Here is a 6,000-nt window from a genome sequence, read left to right as displayed (position 1 = left end):
CTGGATGGGAAACAGCCTCTTCCTCTCCCTAGAATGTACGCCCCCGTCCATGGGCTACACTGCTCCTGGCTTCCCAGACAGCACAGTAGAAGACCCAAGAGTTAGAAAGGATGGGTATGATCCCTGCTTCCTGGCATCGTTCTTGTCCATTTTGGGTACCAGCTCATCCCCACAACTGTACCCGAAGATCTAGGAACCTAGGAGCCAGAGTGGACATTGTGACCTCTGCCTTCCCATTTTCCTCTCTCCCTTCTGGAAACAAACCCCTTTCCTGAGGGGAAACACACAGATCCTTAGAATTCGCCTGTGGAGGCTAATAGCACATCTGACTTTTCTCGGAGAGCTGAAGCCTGCGACAGAAGTGTTTGATGACGGAGCAGGGGATTGATGAATAATTCTAGCCAAACTAAGTAACAAGTGATAACAAAAATGAGTAAGTACTGTGTGCTTCCTGTGTGCCAGGCACTGTGGTGAAGGAGCTTCAATTCACTTACTTAATCCTCATGACAGGTCTATAAAGTGGCTCCTACGATTATTCCCATCTTACAGATGAGGAACCTGAGTCGTTTGCAAGACCTGTCCTCTTTCACGTCTGCAAGTCTTTTTATTTATTTTTTTAAAATTTTAACGTTTATTTATTTTTGACAGAGACAGACAGAGCATGAGTGGGGGAGAGGCAGAGAGAGAGGGAGACACAGAATCCGAAACAGGCTCCAGGCTCTGAGCTGTCAGCACAGAGCCTGACGTGGGGCTCAAACTCACAAACTGGGAGATCATGACCTGAGCCAAAGTCGGACACTCAACTGACTGAGCCACCTCACATCTGCAAGCCTTAAACACTCTACGACAGACTGGACAGATGGAAAAGCAGCCAGTACCCAGGATAGTTGCTATTAATGGAATACTTTCCTGTGTCAGACTCGTGGGTTACTATCTACCAACGACTTTGGGTAAACCAGGCTCTGCTCCAAGAACTGAATGTTCATTTAATCCTCACAGCGACCCCGTAACGTAGGGATGACTGGTTGAGGAAACTGAGGCACGGCAACACCTGTTCATCTGAAGAACAGAGGTTATCTTATCAGCAAAATGGGTTTATTCGGGAATAGCCGAGAATTGCAAAACAGTAAAACCAGGGGCCAGTGCAACAAACAAAGGAAAGAAACGCTTTGTGGAGAAAGAGGAAGTTAGTCGGGTTGTTTTGCATGAAAGGCCCTTAAACAAAGCAAGAGTTCGGGACTGACGGTTTCTCACTAGCTGAGTTGCCGGGGTAGTTGGTTTCTTACAGGGGATGTAATGTACATCTCTCCCTGTTGGGGCCCGTAATTGATGATAATTTCCTGAATTCTGTTGGGAGTCTGTAATTGACAATTCTTCTCAAAATTGATATTTGAGTGATACTCTCCCCCTCCCCCCAGACTCCCTTCTGGCCTCCTGACTCCCTTTTAGTGAGGTGCCCTTTTAATTAATTTTTACATGTTAAATGACCTGTCCAGTGCTACACAGCTTCTTAGTGACAGAGATGGGACTCTTTTGAGTCCAGAGGCTGTGCTCTTACCCCTTACCCTCTGTCTTACCCACAGAGTCTGTGCCCTAGAAAAGGACTTTTGTTCTCTCCTGGAGGGCAACAACAGTTCGGACCAAAAAGCCAGGTCTCAATGCCATTCAGCTCTTCCTGAACCTTTGAAAGCCGGGGCGTCAGCAAGGTGGTGGCAATGTCCTTCCCTCTTCCTTGGTTTTGAGGACACGTACCTTTTCAGTTCCCCTCACCCTCCTTGGGCCAGCCCTTGCATGAATCAAAGCTTTCAGACGGGAAGGAAAACTACAGATGGGCCAGGAGCCCAGCCTCTGGGGTCCTGCTTGCCAGGCCCGGCTGTTCGAACAGCCCTCATCACGTCTGACCACTGTTCTGACACCAGAGCTGAGAAATTTTATTTAAGGGTCTCTGAAGGCCCTGGCAGGCCCACCCCGAATTCCCTGAATTCCCCGCTGCCTGGGGTGGAAAGAATTTCCAACCAAACTTGGCGAGCCAGGAAGGACTGTGGTCTGGCTGCTCCCTCTGAAAGGTGCTATGCGGCCCTGGCAGCCCAAAGCATCTTTTGCCTCTCTTCGTTCCTTGCTAAGAATAACCAGGCCACCTCCACACCCTCCACTCAGGCTCAGCCTTTTCTGAGATCTCCCTTTGCTGGGTGTAAACCGTCTTCGGCAGCAGAGAAAGTAGACGGTGAGCCTCCAAGAGCTGGGATTTGAGCCCAGGACGCATGGTTCCAAAGTTCATTCTCTCCCCACCTACGGGCAGGGCTTTTCCGGAGATCAGAGATGTTCTCCACTGGGACTGCATTCATGGTGCGGGGAGGAGACCCTCAGACCCTCCGTGGCTGCTGCTGTCGATGTCTGGCCCATACTCCCGTGCACTCATCATTCTCTTAGAGGGCAGTAGTTTCTTGTGCGAGCCTGGGTCTCAGCCGTAAGAGCTGGGGAATTGGCAAAGGAGACTAAGTGGGTAAATGCACCGGGTGCTTGTCCTGGGGCAGGACGACTCTGGGCACATTATACCCTGTCTGCCCCAGAGTCCCCCACTGGGGCTGCCCACGGCCCTTACCAGCTTGTTAACACAGGCTGTGCTGGTTTCCTTCCCTTCCTGGCTCCCAACCCTCTCCTACTCCTGTTCCCAAGGATCTGCTGCTCTCAGTGTCTCTTATGGGGACATTCAACCTAGGAGGCCCCCTGAGACTCCTAAAGGGGAAGCCTAAGGGGTCTCTTTTTTAAGGAGCCAGGCTCTTAGTTGTCCAGGCTCATTGAAGGCGGCAGGATGGAGTAGGTAAGCACACCTGTGGCGGCCCCCAACCCCCCCCCCCCCCCCCCCCGGGACACATCTTCAGTCCCTGGCCTTGGAATCCATTGCTTGGGTTTCCTTTGGCTGCATCTGCTTTGTCTTCTGAGAAACTGTGCCAAGCAGAAGTTTTTTGACCCGAAATCTATACTGAGTGTTGACCGTGTGCTGGGCACCATGCTGGGGTCTGGCAACCCAGAGGAGCCGTGTTCTCCGCCTCTGCCCACTGGCAGCCGGGAGACAGCATCTGGACCCTATCTCTCCTCTCCAGGTTAACCTCGGTCCCAGGCACCAGCAGCAGAGGATCCTGGGGCAGGTGGTGGACGCTGACGTACCAGCTGCCTACGGTGGGAACCCAGGGCCCCGGGAGAGCCACAAGAACCACCCCCCCCACCCCCCCACCCCCCCACCCCCCCCCCACCCCCGCCTCCCAACAAATTAAAGAGATTGTTTGCATAAGCCTCATCTAAGGCTGGCTCTTGCAATGTTTTTAAATCACCTTGGGCTTCCGGAGGTTGAGTGCCTGTTCATTTCATCAAGCGATGACTCCAGGACAAGACAAAGCCCATTTCCACGGCTAATACGACAGAGCATTTGGAGAGCACTGAATCCATCAGGAACCCGAGTGGTTTCCCACTGTCATCAGCTGAAAGGCAGATGACGATACGACTCAGGGCACAGGGTGGAGGCCCTGGGATCAGCGCAAGGATTCCCAGACCCACCGCTAGGTCAGAGCCCCCCCCCCCCACCATTAAGACCCTCTATTAAGTGGTTAAGGGCCCAGGCACTGGAGTCGGGTTACCTGGGTCCAGAAAACTGGCCCAAGTCCCAGCTCTGCCACTTGCCATCTGACGATGGGCAAGCAATTTTATCCTTCCAGGCCCATTTAGTCATCCCTCAAATGGATTACTAATTGTTATTTCCACCGGTCAGTCTTCCCCCCAGACATTCATGCCTCTCAGTCACCTTTTCCAAGTCTTTGTTCAGAAGCCACCCCTTCCGAGAGACCCTCCCTCCCCGCCTGGTTAGAAACCACAACACTACCCTCGTCCCTCTTCATCTCCTTTCCTGGCTCCGATTTATTTTTTCATGACATTGATTACTGACTGTATTGTATCGTGGATTTATATATATTTTACTTGTTTTCTATCTCACCCCGGGTAGATTTTCAGCCCCAGGAAGGCAGGGGTTTGGTCTCTTTTGTTCACTGCTCTATTCCCAGCATCTAGAACAATGCTGGATTGAAGTAGATGCTTGGTAACTATTTGGTGGGATAATTTCTCATTTAAACCAACGTCAGCAGTGCCTGCTGCATAGCAGTTCATTATTATCAATCAGGTATTGGCCACAAAGCAGGAAAGTGCCACACAGTTCCTACCTTGACTTTATTAATTCATCTGAAAGTGTTCTCTAAAAAATTGTCTCTACACCATGTGCCACACAGTGCCCTAGGCTCTGCTGATGCAGGGATGGACAAAAGGAGTCATAGATCAGCAGAAATGTGATAGTACTCCCCTTGGAGATTGTTGTGAGGACCGAATAAGCTAATGCACGGAAAAGGCTTTGCATAATCCAGGAACAGAGTGTATTAGTCAGCTTTTGCTATGATAAAGCCGTGTGACAAACATCCCCCCAAATCTCAGTGGGCTCCAACAGAGTTACTTTTCACTTATATATATCTGAAGGGTACGGGTCAGAATTGGGTCTGCCCCATGTGTCTTCTCTGTTGGGCCCCAGGGTGAAGGAGAAGCTCCTATCTGGAAATGCTGTTCTCTTAGGGAGAGCAAGAACTGGCAGAAACTTGCCATTCCTGAGGCCACTGCCTAGAACTAGCACACCATCGCTTCTGCCCACATTCCTTTGGCCAAATCAATCCACATCGCCAAGCCCCACATCCATGGGCCGAGGAAATGCACTCTCCTCATTGACCAGGGAGGGGAGAGTGAATATTTGCTGGATAACAGTACAAAACACCCTGTTTAATAAAATTTCTTTGCTATTGTAAGGGAGAAAAAAAAAATGCTTCTTCCACAAAATCATACAGGCAGTGGTCAACAGTTACGTGTTATCCCAAGGACAGCCACCTAGACGGTGCCAGAGTTGGAAGCTGGAAACCCATTGGTGTTTTTTTATGAATCAGAGAGAGCACCAGTTTGAAATCAACGCAGACTCAGTACGCAAATCTCAGCCCCGGCAATTAACAGCCCAGCCTCTGTGTGTCCCTTTACCCCTGCAGGAGTCATCTACAAAATGAGGTTCCCACATGGCTCTGGGAGTTGCCGTAAGGATCAGAGGGCTAACACGTGGGCAGACCCTTTGTGAGCCATGTACACCCGCAGTTGTTGACTATTATTCGGGGCCATGAAAGTGACGGTGCCGCGTGGCTGGTGAAGCCTCAGTGGGCATCCAGCTGAGGCTCAAGCCATTCCTGGTGGAAATCTGCACAAAGGTGCCCTTGAAGGTGACACCCCAATATTTCTCTTGCAGCTCCTTCTCCTGCATTGATCCAGAGTTCCAGTCTTAGCAAATAAGCCACGGGCAAAACAAATATTTATTGGGCACTTCAGCGGGACAGGGACTCTGCTGGGGGCTGACAATACAGCAAAGGAGGCGGTAACAACACCTGCTGTCATGAAGTTCATATTTGGCGCAGGATGTCGGGTAAGTAATTCTAAGCGTGGGAGCATTGGGGGGGGGGTTGTGCAGGAGACAACGGACGAGGATGATAGAGCTAAGTTAGAGGGGATGCCTTACCAAAGAAGCAGCCCCTGTAACACACGGCGACCCCAGCTGTGCTGGAGGAGGCCATGTTCTAGGGGCCCTGCTGTGTTATAATGGGCAAGGTTGGCGAGCTCTGAGAACCCCAATGGAGGCACCTGCTCCAGCCTCAAGAGTCAAAGGCAACTTCCTGAGGACATGGCTCATGGCCATGGTGGTTGACCCATCAGGGATGACCGGATGTGTCAAAGTCAATGATAGCGATACAATCCTATTCCTGCCAGCGATTGGCTCAGAGAAGGACACATGACCCAGTCCTGGCCAAGGAGACTTGAGGGAAATCTGCCTGGAGGCTGCACGGAGGGGCCTCCTTGACTCTCAAAATGAGACACAAGGTTAAAAAGAAATAACCCTCTGATTTCTCTGGACGTGGCTGGGTCTGGATGCAA

At 51.0% G+C, this 6,000-nt stretch overlaps 1 long non-coding RNA gene across 1 annotated transcript in view; it reads right to left on the bottom strand.

Moving 5' to 3' along the window:
- Positions 1 to 388: 388 nt before the first annotated feature.
- The window catches only part of LOC109493247, an 11,264-nt gene continuing 5,652 nt past the window's right edge, over positions 389 to 6,000 (bottom strand). Inside the window, exons 3-4 of the long non-coding RNA XR_002147367.2 lie at positions 3,333 to 3,479; positions 389 to 2,474 (exon numbers count right to left, since the gene is read on the bottom strand). This is a non-coding gene — a long non-coding RNA (uncharacterized LOC109493247). The remainder of the gene's footprint in view (positions 2,475 to 3,332; positions 3,480 to 6,000) is intronic.

Source organism: Felis catus, chromosome D3 (assembly GCF_018350175.1).
Source record: "Felis catus isolate Fca126 chromosome D3, F.catus_Fca126_mat1.0, whole genome shotgun sequence".
In the NCBI taxonomy this organism is placed as follows: domain Eukaryota; kingdom Metazoa; phylum Chordata; class Mammalia; order Carnivora; family Felidae; genus Felis; species Felis catus.
The sequence above is the reverse complement of the archived record's forward strand: the minus strand, read 5'-3'. Positions and strand labels throughout refer to the sequence as shown.